Here is a 14,284-nt window from a genome sequence, read left to right as displayed (position 1 = left end):
TACATCGACGTACGTACGGCCGCGCGGCTTGCCGGCCCCACGCTACATACACACTGGATATGACATGGGTCGTGCCTGAAGCACATAACTAGCTAGCTACTGGCTAGCCAGCATTCTCTCTGCGCAGTCCGCACTACATGTTGAAAACTTCGCGTGCTACCGCGCGGGCGCCGCATGGGCGGTGTGGACGCTGGTCCGGCCGTCCGTCACGTCGTCAACCGAAACAGACTTATTCAATGTACTATGTATATAGCACAGTATTACGCACGAACTAAAACAACGTACACTGAAAAAGGTTACTATACTTGTACATAACACAGAGGAATAGCAGATCGGCACTCAAGGTGCCTTACTCGCGCATTTCGCTTACTCTCATGGTATCAGGGCGGGAGTCGCGGAAGCAGATAGTGCGGACGAATGCGGCGAACCGCGCGAGCTCAGTGACATTGGGTTCAAGGGAGACAAATTTACTTGGAGGAATCACAGCAAGGAAGTTAGTTCATACATCTGTGAGCGCCTTGATAGAGCCACTGCGAACGACACTTGGTGTGAGTGGTTCCCAAATTTCAGTGTCCTCAATGGCGCTCCTCGCCACTCGGACCACGGGCCTGTTATTGTTTGCACTCAGGGAGGGAGTAGAAGGGAGCGAGGTGGTGATGGAGGCTTCCATTTTGAGGCGTGGTGGTTGCAGGAAGACGGGTGCAGTGAGGAGGTGCAAGGGGCGTGGGATGAAGGATGCATGTAAGGAAGAGGCGATGTCGCCACGGCGCTAAAGACGGTGGCAGGGCGCATGTCGAAGTGGGGAAAGGAGGTGGCTAGTGACTTGAAAGAGAAGCTTAAACAAGCAAGACGGGAGTTGGAAAGGTGTATGCGTGCTGCGGTGAGTGAAGAAAAAGTTCGGGAGGAGGCGAAGCTAAGGTGTAGGGTGGAGAAAATAGAGGAAAGGAGAAATACGAAGGCTAAGCAGCGGTCGCACGTCACATGGCTGAGGAAGGGCAACAGAAGCACGAAATACTTCATGGCGGTGGCGTCTGCTAAGAAGAAGGTGAATAGAGTTAGAATGCTGAAGAAGGAGGATGGATCGGATGTGAAGGAGGGGGAGGAGCTCAATAACTATGTCTGCTCGTTTGTTCAGGAACTCTTCACATAGGCCCACGGCGACTGGTTGCTGGAGCTCATTGATAAGGTGCAGCCTAGGGTAACCCCGTCCATGAGGGTTGTGCTTGAGGCCGAGTTTACCAGAGAGGAGGTGAAGGCGGCCCTTGATCATATTGGGGACCTCAAGGCGCCTGGCCCGGACGGCATGCCATTCATCGTGTACAAGAGGCACTGACACTTTATGGGAGACAAAGTGGTTGAGGAGGTCTTGGCTGTTCTTAATGGAGGTGCAATGCCGGATGGTTGGAACGATACAGTGGTTGTCCTCATACCAAAGGTGAAGAACCCTAACAGAATAAAAGACCTACGACCCATCAGTTTATGTAACGTGGTATATAAGTTGGTTTCCAAGGTTATAGCAAACCGGTTGAAGCTGATACTACCAGAGATCATCTCGGATAACCAAAGTGCATTCGTGCCAGGGCGGCTAATAACTGATAATGTTCTCATTGCATATGAATTGTCGCACTTCTTGCTGAATAAGAAGAAGGGTAATGAGGGCATCATTGCGGTTAAGGCGGATATGAGTAAGGCGTACGATAGGGTTAAATGGGACTTTCTAAGAGCTATGCTGTACAAACTTGGATTTGGTGCGAGGTGGACTGATCTACTCATGAATTGTGTTACCACGGTGAGGTATCAAATCAAGCTGAATGGCGGATTGACTGAACAGTTTCCCCATCGAGAGGTCTACGCCAAGGGGATCCAACATCTCCCTATTTGTTCGTCATTTGTGCCGAGGGCCTATCGGCACTGTTACATGAGGCGGAGGAAAGTGGACGAGTTACGGGCGTCAAAATCTGTCGGAACGCATTGGTTGTCTCACACTTGTTGTTTGCCGATGACTCTTTGCTGCTAATGAAGGACAACCATGATGAAGCTCACGCTATGCGAGAAATTCTGGACTTGTACAAGAACTGTTCGGGCTAGTGCATCAATCTTGAGAAATCAGCCATTATGTTTAGCCCCAACACAAAGGCAGAGGATAAACGTGCTGTTAAGGATGCTATGCAGATACAGAGTGAGACGTAGAATGACAGGTACCTGGGGTTACCCGTCCATGTGGGTAAGTCCAGGAAGAAAGCCTTTGCCTTTGTCAAAGGGGCCATGGTCGAAAGAGTGTATGGGTGGAAGGAAAGATTTATAGCAAAGTGTGGGAAAGAAACACTGGTCACAGCCGTGGTGCAGGCCATTCCTACGTTTGCCATGTCATGTTTCTACCTCACGAAAACTTTCTGTGAGGAATTGAGTTTGCTCCTGTGCGACTACTGGTGGAGCCAGCAAGACAAAGATCGTACCACCCACTGGATTGGTTGGAAAAAGTTGACTCTCCCCAAGGCTCGAGGTGGGTTCGGGTTCCGGGACATGCACGGATTCAACCTAGCTATGCTCTCGCGCCAGATTTGGCGTCTGATATAGGTCTCGGAGTCGTTATGCGCGCGAATATTGCAGGCCCGCTACTTCCCGGGTGGCAAGCTTCTGGAGGCCAAACCCCGCGATGGTATATCTTACTCATGGCGAAGCTTGCTGCACGGTTTGCAGCTGTTCCCGGAGGGATTTATTTGGAGGATCGGCGATGGTACGCCGGTCAACATCTTGTCCGATCCTTGGTTGCCACGTCCGTGGTCGCGCGGGGTGATCACCCCCCGAGGCGCTAACTTGCTTCAGAAAGTAAGCGACCTTATTGATCCAGTCACTGGTTCGTGGGATGTGCAGCTTGTACGGGATACGTTTTGACCGGATGATGTCAAGCATATTCTCCAAATACCGCTAAGGGATGGAACACATGACTTCATAGCATGGCAATATGACACTAAAGGGAGGCACTCAGTCAAAAGCGCATATAAACTTCAAGTCCAACTTGAGCGTATGAAACGGGATGGTGGCGCGAGGGATAGCTCACATGTGCCTGGCATTCTGGATAGTATCACCGATGATTCTTGGAAACGGTTATGGAAGTTGCCGTGTCCCCCCAATATCCAGATGTTTACTTGGCGCCTCAAGCATGATTCCATGGCCTTTCGTACAAATGTGGCACACAAGGGAATCCCCATCACTGACACTAAATGCCTTTTCTGTAGCCGGGCAGACGAGGATGTTGCCCACCTCTTCATAAAATGCAAGCGTGCGAAAGAAGTCTGGAGGATGCTAGAGCTGGAGAAGGAACGCATTGAGCTAGAGTCCATCGGGCCTGTGCATGCATTTCTGGATTTTCTCTAGGGGCTTGATGAGAAAAAACGGTTGCATGTTCTAGTCTTTTGGTGGATGTGGTGGTCCAATAGAAACAAGCTGAGACAGGGAGAGGTGCCCTGGTCTGCCGATACGGTGGCCCGTCGTACGAGAAGCACCATGCTCGAGTATCTTGAAATCTTCGGGAAACAGCCGGACAAGCCAGCTCCTGACAAGTGGAGGCCACCGGAGCACGCTGAGTTCAAGATCAACATGGACGGGTTGTTCGTTCCAGGTCAGAACCATTCATGCTGGGGTGTTGCCGTCAGATCGAAGGATGGCACTTTGGCCTATGCTTGGGCTGGGAGGCAGGATCATATTTCGGATGTTTTTGCTGCAGAAATCAGTGCAATGTTGCATGCTGTGCATACTGCAGCGGATCTGGGCATAGTTCGAGTGGAGCAGGAGATTGATTCTCAGCTGGTAGCGGAAGCGTTGGATTTGCAGAAGGCCGACTCATCGGCGTATGCAGCTGTTATAGAGGACATAAAATACCATTTGAAGCTTTGGTTTTCTAAGGTTACTATCTCTGTATGTAGGCGTAGCGCAAACTCTGTTGCTCATGAGCTTGCCGCTCTTGGTCGTGCTTGTGACCCTAACCACTTTCTAGAGTGGGAATCTGATGTACCCGCCCCTGTGGGCGCTTGTGTCTTGGGCGATTTTCCCAAGAGCAGTTAAGTTATAAAGTTGTTGGCTTTACCCTCAAAAACACATAGGAATAGCAGATCGGCACTCAAGGTGCCTTACTCTCGCATTTTGCTTACTCTCATGGTATCAGGGCGGGAGTCGCGGAAGCAGATGGTGCGGACGAATGCGGCGAACCGCGCGAACCAAGCCCGCGGCGCCTTCTTGATGCCGTAGAGCGACTTGTCGAGGAGGCAGACGTGGTCGGGGTGGCTGCCGTCGACGAACCCAACCAGTTGCTAGCAGTAGACGCGCTCGGTGAGGTGACCATTTAGAAAGGCGTTGTTCACGTCCATCTGGTGTACCGTCCATTGGCGCGTAGCAGCGACGGAGAGGCCGGCACGAATGGTGGCCGCCTTGACCGGCGAGAAGGTCTCGTCGAAGTCAACACCGGGCCGTTGAGAGAATCCACGGACCACCCATCTCGCCTTGTAGCGCTCCAGGCTCCCATCCGCCTTGAACTTGTGACGGAAGAGCCACTTCCCAGCGACAATGTTGGCGCCATGCGGTCGGGGAACAAGGCTCCATGTCTAGTTCTGCATCAGCGCTGCGTACTCAACCTACATTGCAGCTAGCCAATTCGGATCACATAAGGCAGCATAGACGGTTTTGGGAACGGGGGAGACGGAGGTGTCCGTGGCCGCGAGGAGAGACTGATGATATTTTGGGTTGGGAAAGCAGCGCCCTCTTGAGCACGTGTGACCATTTGGTGCATGGGAATGGGTGGTGGTGGTCGCTACAAGGGGAAGGGGAAGGCCTCCAACTCCAGTGGCGGCGAGTCCCAACCACGGCGGGGGCGGTGCGCCCCCTCGCCCTGCTGCTCCGACCACGACGCCTTGGACTAGCATGGTTCATGCCTGGCCCATGCCCTGGCGCCCGCATGCTCACGGCGGCGGCATCCTTGGGCCCCGACCTGGAGCCACTGCACCGTCCGCCGGCATGGCGGTTCATCCCTGGACCCCGCCACCACCTGCAGGAGCTCCGGCGGTCTACTGGCAGCTTGGTGTCGTCCCCGCCCACCCTCTCTACGATGCACCTTCGAGTGCGCCCACCGGCAACCAGGCACCAGCATGGGATCAAGCAGCGCTCGGCCACGCCCTCAACAATATGAGCGTGCAACAAGGGCAGGCTTCGAACTCCGGCGGGGAGTGGTACCTCGACTCGGGTGCTACCTCACACATGGTGCCCCCCCCCCTATACTCTCTTCATCTTGCCCTTGTTACTTACCTGACATTGTAGTTGGCAATGGCGGCACTATGGCAGTTACCCACACCGGCCATCACCAGCTTCCCGCCACAGCCCAACCCCTCTCTCTACCACGTTTTAGTTTCGCCGCATCTTATCAAAAACCTCATGTCCGTTCGCACTCTAGCCCATGAAAACCCTATTAATGTCGAATTTGACGATTTTGGTTTCTTTGTTAAGGACCAAAGAACGAAGGCGGTAATCCTCCGCTCTGACTCGCCAGACGATCTGTACCCCCTGCACCCATCACCACCAACGCGTGCTCCCCAAGCCCTCACCGCCCTTTTGCGCGACGTTTGGCACCGTCGCCTCGGCCATCTTGGCGTCGACGCTCTGGACTCCACTCTCCAGCGTGCCTCCATCACCTCGGATGCTGCTCGTTCCCTCTGCACCGCGTGCCAGTTAGGAAAGAGCCACCGACTACCTTTTAGTTCTTCGGATCATGTGTCATATTTTCCCTTCGAGCTTGTACATTGTGATGTGTGGACCTCGCCTGTGCTTAGTGTTTTTGGGTTTCAGTACTACCTCGTTGTTGTGGATGATTACAGTCATTTCATGTGGACGTTCCCGCTTAAACACAAATATGAGGTCTTGCCCACTTTACGTCAGTTTGTTAGCTTCGTTTGCCATCACTTTAATTTGCATGTCCTCACCATACAAACTGATAATGGGCATGAGTTTGACAACAATGCAGATCGCCACTTTCTCTCCACCCTAGGGATCGTCCTTCGCATGTCTTGTCCCTAGACGTCGCCCCAAAATGGGCGAGCCGAGCGAGCATTTCGTACACTCAATGATATCTTGCTCTCACTGCTCATCCACGCATCCATGCCTTACCAATATTGGGCAGAGGCCCTTCAAATGGCCACCTTCCTGCTCAATCGACGGCCATGTCGGCGGCGTCATGACCAGACACCCTTCCTCCTTCTCTATGGCACCCATCCGGACTACTCCTCTATGCGCGTATTCGGGTGTCTGTGTTTTCCAAACCTCACTGCACCTCACCACACAAGCTCCCTCCCCGGTCGGCCCCCAGTGTGTTCTTGGTTACTCACCGGATCACAAGGGCTACCGGTGCCCTAATCGTGCCACCGGACGCGTGATCATCTCACGTCACATCGTCTTCGATCAGATCACAATTTCCATTCCAACAACAGAGTAGCACCGAGTCGAACTCAAACACGGCAACGCCTCTTGACCTAATCGAGCTCATGCGGTCATGCCTCCCATCACCATCCCTCGGCAAGCACGTTCCACTCGATCATGACGAGGCAGCACTGCTGTACTGCGTACGCGATGTCCGGCCGTGTCATCCATCTCGCTCTGGTGAAGCGCGTGTTCCGTTACCTACGCGGCCCCACCGATTAGGGACTACACCTGCATCGCTCGCCGTCGCTCGACCTGGCCACCTCCGGCTATGCCGTGTTCCTCGGCGACTCTCTGGTCTCCTGATCCAGCAAATGCGAGCCCACGGTCTCACGTTCCCGTGTGGAAGCCGAGTACCGCACCGTCGCCAAAGCGATCGTTGAGTGCTGCTGGCTCCGGCAACTCCTCGGCGAGCTACGTTTTCTGCTACCCAAGGCCATGGTGGTTTTCTGCGACAACATCTCCTCCGTGTACATGGCGGCCAACCCCGTTCATCACCGACGCACGAAGCACATTGAAATCGACATCCACTTCATCCGTGAGAAGGTGACCCTTAGTGAGTTCCGTGTTCTTCATGTCCCAACCGAGCAGCAGTTCGCCGACATCCTGACGAAGCGGCTCCCCATGCTGGCGTTTCAAGATTTCAGGTCCAGTTTATGCATCCGTCCACCGGATGCTGCAGCTGTGGCCGGGTGTTGACAATCAGCTGGTGTCTACGTGCATGCCCACGTCCCATCCATGCATGGGCACGTCCTGGCCCATGTCCCCCCTCTCTGTGCACATCGCGCCTCTCTCTCTCTCTCTCTCTCTCTCTCTCTCTCTCTCTCTCTCTCTCTCTCTCTCTCTACTACGCCATTGCGCATAGCTGTAACCTATACATAATACAGAGGAATAGCAGATTGGCACTCAAGGTGCCTTACTTTTGCATTTCGCTTACTCTCATGCCCGTTGCCATGCATAAACGGTACGTGAGATGTAGGGTTAGATCAGTAAGCTTCAACTGTAGATCTTTGACAGCAATCCTTTGTACATAGTAGATGATGCAAGCAAGCACTCACTCCGTCCCATAGTATAAGAACTTTTTTAAGCCGCGTTAACGTTTTTATATTATGGGACGGAGGGAGTATGTTATTATTAGAGTATATAGTTAGTGTAATTTGTTGTAGTTATATGTTCCTTTCTTTCCCTTCTGAATTTTGAGAAATGGAAATGTACCTTCTTTTTCTTTTGCATTGTTGTGCATGTCAGCAATTCAGCACACATGAAAATGCACATAGTAAGTATGCACCCGCAAAAAAAGCACATAGTAAGTATGCACCCGCAAAAAAAGCACATAGCAAGTACCAGAGGAAGGGCATTTTGTTAGGCAAAAATAGTAGAGAGTTTGCTATAGCAGGCAGAACCAAAAAAAATGAAAAATTAACTTAAAACAACCATGCGCCCACCGTGGGGCTCGAACCCACGACCACAAGGTTAAGAGCCTTGCGCTCTACCAACTGAGCTAGACGGGCTTGTTGTGTTATTTCTTCCAAATGAATTAGACAAGCCTTACCATTCACGTGCACAAAGAAGAGAGCACGTGTAGAAAATGAGGGAACAAAGATTATGATGGATCAACGCAGTGCTTCAATGAAATGAAAACCATGATGTCCTCTTCAGAAGATGGTCGGACTCGGCCATTTGACATATGTACTATGAAACAGACCTCTGTCACTAATGAATGAAAGAAAAAGTTATTCCCCTTGGGTATCACTGACACTAAGGGTATCACTGACAATGCGTAATTGTTCAAGATATCATACTGACTCTAATTTCGCTGTCACCAAAAATCTTCACAACTGCATTGTCCATTCCTGAAATGATGAAACCTATAGGCATCTCTGACGATTATATCCCTTCTCCTGATTAAGCTCATGTACTTGATAACTGTATGGCAATCTCCACACACATGGAAATTCTTTGTAACAAAAATGGTCTTATCTTGGATAAGAGTGGGGAGCGAGTTCCCTGAGGTCATGTCAGAGTGGAGCCTTGATTTTGAAAGCAGGACATATGCAACTATTTACCGATGCGGATATCGACGAGGCTAGCGTAGGCTCCCAGCATGCCCTTGAAAACAAATTGAAGGCCTACGACATCCTGCCGCACAACACAAAGCCTCTGATGATGGTGCTCCAAGAAATATACTTTTCACTACACAAACATTGTCATGATTTTTTGAATGGTATGAATATTTAAAAGAAATTACTCGAACAAGATTTTACATTTTTGTGATCATTCAAAAAAACAATCATGGTTGTATTTTGCAACGTGTTTAGATTTTTAAATGTCATGAAGATATATTTTTGATGGTATGGACAATTTATAAAATTGTTAACAATTTTCATATTTCATGAAGTTTTTTTAAAGCACGGTGAATGTAAGTAAGTAATTTTTGAACACTTTAGAAATATGTAACTTGCCTGATTTTAAAATTTGGGTAAGTCAATTTTCTGATCGTCAATTCTTTTGACAAGAATCGAGCTGTATGTTTCTTTCTTGTATTATTTAATGACATTGCAGGCTGATTTTTAACTTTCCCCTGTTTGGGGCAAGTTGATTTATTCTTAGGCTAGAATTTTGACTTGCCCTTGTTCGGGGTAACTAGATTTTTCTTAGGCTGGATTTTGACTTGCACCTATTTGAGGTAAGTCCATTTTCCTATTGGACACCATATCTGTTATAGACTGTCTCTTTTTTGGGTTTGTATGCGGTTTTGCTTTTGCTTTTGGTTTTGTTTTTCTTTATAATTTTAGTATTTTTTCCTTTTGCAAGGGTATATTTGGTAGTTGATTTTTGTGTCAGTTGATTTTTGCGTTGATTTCTTCTTTCAATTTCGTGCTCCCTTTTTTCTGTTCTGCTCAGTGAGTTGTTTTGGGTTGGGTCTTTTACTGACCATGTATTTGGGTCTGTCGTTTTCGTAACGTGCTGAATCACATTACTTGTGAGACTCAACCCTCCCCTCTCTCCCTTTGTTTTTCTTTATTAGTCGGTTTCTTTTCTATTGTGGGTATTTTTGGGATGCTGTGTGAATATCAATGTATACACACAAATACTACAAAATTTATCTAAAACTTGCACTATTATACTATATATTCTTTGCAAACTGTAAAAAAGTGCAATTTCAGTGCAAAGTTGTGTGCAAATTGTTTTTTTTTTCATTTTTTCTTCTTAAAAGGTAATACCAATGCCACTAATTTGTTATTTCTTATAAAATATTATTTTAAAAAAATAGTTATCGATTTATTTTCTTTTTTCTTAATGCGTAATACCAATGCCACAAGTCCATTCTTCCTTAGAAAAGCTTATTTTTTAATTTAGTTTTCATTTCATTTCCTTTCTAATTAGAGAGTAATACCAAATCCATCATTTCATTCTTTGTTAGAAAAACTTCATTATTTTGATTTTTATTTAGTTTATTTTATTTCACATTTTTTCTTAAATGGAATAAAACTAATGCCACTAATTCATTCGTTCTCAGGAAACTTGCATTTCGCGTGAAAACCCTACTATTATGTGAATGTTTTGTCAATATTTGTTTAATAATTCTACATAAATTATGTGAAAGTTTTGTCAATACTTGTTTCATAATTCTTTAATTTCTTTCTTCTAAAAGGGCAATACCAAAGCCACTAATATATTTTTCTTAGAAAACTTAATTATTATGATTTTGTGTTAGTTTTTATCTCATGTTCTTTCTTCTTAAAGGGTCATATCAGAGCCACTCATTCCTTCTTTCTTAGAAAAACTCCATTATTTTGATGATGTTTTAGTTTTGATGTCATTTTGGTTCATCTCTAATCGTAATACCAATGCCACTTATTCTTTCCTTCTTAGGGAATTTTCTTTTTGTGTGAAAATTCTACTATTATATGCTTCTCTTGCATATTATAAAGAACACAATTTCTGTGTAAATTAAATTGTGTGTCAATTTTTTTCATTATTTCTTTTATTCTTTTTATTTGATTTGTTCTAAAAGGGAGTATGAAAGCCAGTACTTCAACCTTTCTTAGAAACCATTATTATTATTATTATTATTATTATTATTATTATTATTATTATTATTATTATTATTATTATTATTATTATTATATTTTAGTTTTTTGCTTTCTTTCTTCTTAAAGGGTAAGACATTTATTTAATCTTTCGAGAAAAACTTCATTATATCATTTTGTTTTATTTTTCATTTCATTTTGCATTAGTGGTATAATACCAATGTCATCAATTCACTCCTTCTTAGGTAACTTCCTTTTTGTGAAAAGTCCATTATTATATGCTTGTTCGTGCATATTATAACAAAAAATAATTTGATGTAAATTGTGTGCAAACTATGTCATTGTTTATTATAGATTTTCTTATCCATTTAGTTTCTTCTTAAAGGGTAATACAAATGCCACTAATTTTTTATTCCTTAGAAAACTTTGTTTTTTCAGTTTTTATTTCATTCTCCTTCTTTAAGGCTAATGCGAGGACCACTAGTTCATATTTCTTGAAAACTTTCTTTTAAATTTTAGAAAAAATATTAGATTTTCTCTCTTCTTTAAAGATAATAACAATGACAGTAATTCATTCTTTCTTAAGAAGTTGTTTGTGTGAAAAATTCATTTATTATATGCTTATACTTGCATATTATAAAATCACAATTTTTGTGTAAATTGAGTGTAAATTTGTCCTTATTTGTTTTTTATCTTCTTTCTTCTTAAAGGGTAGTACTAATACCGCTAATTCATGTTTTCTTACAAATCATTATTTTGACATTTTTATTTTTATTGAAGTGTAATATCAATTACACTAATTCATTATTTATTACAATTGTTTTTTAGCACATTCATGTATGTGGAGTAGGATGTGCTTTATTTATGGCGCTGACGGCTTACTCATGTACACAACAGACCAGTGACATGCATCACCACACACGGTGAAGTAGTTACCGGGTTGTCATCTACTCATCTATACTTGTCCCCATGGACCGCCCCGCCTCGCCTGATCTCGGCCTTCCCACTGCCAACTTAGGACCAGCAGGAACCCCCCTAATGCTCGGCGGCACCAACTACTCTTTTGGCGGCCTATTGCCGTAAATGCCCGCTTCTCGTCAGTCATAAAGCTGCACGAAACGCATGGCATATAGAGTAGTACCATGGCCCCTAGCTAGCCTTTTTGTTTTTTTGGAGATATCCTATGTCTGACACGCCCTTTTTGTCTGTGACACATTTGTGTGAAATACGTTTTTTCAGCACGACACCATTGAGGACGGACAATGCAAAAACATAGCTAAAGTAAATTGGGCCTCACTCCCGACATATGCAGGAGTCAGTCAGGTCCTGCCCTAGTATGCATATTGGATGCTATGTGCATGTATTTATCGGATAGACGCACAACATACTCATGTAGCAACTCCTTTATGGGCTGGCCCATTTAGCGAGCACGCACACGTTGTACAAGGTCCGGTTTGGGGACCCTCTTGCCTTTTTCTTCTTCCTGGTTTACCCGGTTATTTTCTTTTTAATATTTTCTGTTTCTTTATATATTTTTAAAAATTACAAAACTATTAAAAAATCCATGTTAGAAAAAAACCGAAATTTTGGAAAAGTGCATTTCAGAAAAACAAATACTTTGAAAGAAATTCAATGTTTCAGAAAATGTTCAAAACTTTAAGAAAATGATAGCATATTTTAAAAATGTTCAAAACATCCAAAATATGTTTGGATTTTTAAATATTTTCACTCTTTTATTTATTTGAAAATTTCTATATTTTTTTGGAATTTAAAAAAATAACATCTAATTTATCTGTCACAATTTATTTATGTTAGTAGTTTCTGAAAAAGTTTACTTTAAAATAAAACAATATTTGAAGAAAATGTTTTCCTGTGTTTTTGAGAAACCACAAAAAAAACTAGTTGTATAAAATTCGAATGCCTGACCACCTTTTTGTGAGTCGCTTCAGTGTGATCGCTGATCTGAGTAGCCGTCGTGCGGTGAAGTCGGTCTGCTACTGAAGCAGGCTGTTTCAAGGAAGTCGTTGCTAATGGTTCATGGGCTTTACGTGCCTCTCAACGAACTTTCTTCTTGACCGGATAAGTCCTGCTGCCGCTTGCATTCACGATGCTCACTCCGTTTCATAATGTAGTGCATATAGTTTTTTTTAGTCAAACCTCACAAATTTGAAAATTGTAGGGAAAAAAAACATCTAGAATACCAAGCATGTATCATTAGATTCATTATAAGAATTAATTTCATATTTTATATATTTGGTATGTAGATATAAATATTTTTATCTATAAAGTTGGTCAAAGTTTGCAAAGTTTGACTTTTAAAAAATCTATAACACTACATTATGGAACAGGGGGAGTATATTATTTCTATCCTTTATTTTTGCGGGGATATCTTAATTGTATTCTCTTTGCACACACCATCACGCAGTTCAGTTTGGATAGATGCTTTCTAAAAGCAGTAATTAGATCAATCGATCTATAGCCGAAGAAAACTTCTTTGTTGAATTTGTGTATTTCCAAATTGATGACTACCCTCATTCCACTGCAGAGCAGACGCAGCTTATTTTTGACCTTATCTACATACTACGCGAAAAAAAAAATCCCCGAAAAAAAAACTACGTGAAAACTATAAAAGTTGGGATGGGCATACGTACCATCCTCATGAAAAATATCACCGAAAGATTAGGGACTGTACTGCAACTAGCTGATGAGCCGATGATAGTTCTGGAAATTTGTGGGATGTATGTGTGGCCGGACAGAAGATTTCGACGACAACTCTACGAAGGTGTGTAACCTTGCAAATATAAAAGCTGTGCATTAATTGCCTGTCGTGAAGTCTTTGGAATTTGGATGCCCTTCTATGTTCTGCACGCGTATACATGGCCTGCACGAGTATCAACTATCACCGAATAAAAAACATGTACGATCAAGCTAGAATCTCAACTTACGCAGTCTATCAGAGTGGCATATAACTAATCTGTCATTACACACAACATCCATGTAGTAGGATATCTCATGATGTACTACTTGTATAGGAAAGTCTTCGCTCATTGCGCTGCCAAAGTGGTGCATATCTCTCTGAATCCTTTTCTACTGTTATATGTAAGTTGCCTTTATTTTTAAAGTTAAATAAGTCGATTTTCTGACAATTGATTGTTTTGTCAAGATTCATGTTGTTTTTTTGTTGTTGTTTCATGGTTTCTTAGACTGATTTTTGACTTGCACCTGTTTGGGGTAAGTCGCTTTTTTTCTTGGGCTGAATTTTTACTTGTCACAATTTAGGGTAAGTCTATTTTTCTATTGGCTGAAGTCGTTACATATTGCCTTTTTTATGCACTTTTCCTTTTCTTTTCATTTTTAGTTGGTTTTCTTCATTATACACCAAGTGGGTCGCGGTTTCAGCTAGTTGGAGGGTATTTTGGGCATGTTGGATTAGTGGAAATGTATACACCAAGTACTATGTAGTATGCGTGTAAATCACCAAGTGTGTGAAAATTACACAATTATATGCTTATTCTTTGCATATTAAAAAAACAATTTTATTGCAAAGTTGTGTGCAAGTATTTTTTTAAGGTTTTTTTTATTTTCTGTTCTTTCTTCTTAAAAAGTAATACCAATGCCAGTAATTAATTATTCTACAGAAAACTTCATTCTTTTGATTTTTTTAGTTTTTATTTCATTTTCTTCCTTCTTTAAGTGTAATAGCAATGTCAGAAATTCATTCCTTTTTGAGGTTCCACTCTTATATGGTTATATTTGCATACAATAAGAAAAACACAATTTCCGTGTAA

The 14,284-nt window shown here is 43.9% G+C and overlaps 1 non-coding gene across 1 annotated transcript; it reads right to left on the bottom strand.

Annotated features, from left to right (window-relative positions):
- Positions 1-7,900: 7,900 nt before the first annotated feature.
- TRNAK-CUU lies at positions 7,901-7,973 on the bottom strand. Its single transcript has one exon. It is a non-coding gene; the product is annotated as a tRNA-Lys (tRNA).
- Between the last annotated feature and the right edge of the window lie 6,311 nt (positions 7,974-14,284).

Source organism: Triticum dicoccoides, chromosome 3B, assembly GCF_002162155.2.
Source record: "Triticum dicoccoides isolate Atlit2015 ecotype Zavitan chromosome 3B, WEW_v2.0, whole genome shotgun sequence".
Lineage (NCBI taxonomy): Eukaryota > Viridiplantae > Streptophyta > Magnoliopsida > Poales > Poaceae > Triticum > Triticum dicoccoides.
The sequence above is the reverse complement of the archived record's forward strand: the minus strand, read 5'-3'. Positions and strand labels throughout refer to the sequence as shown.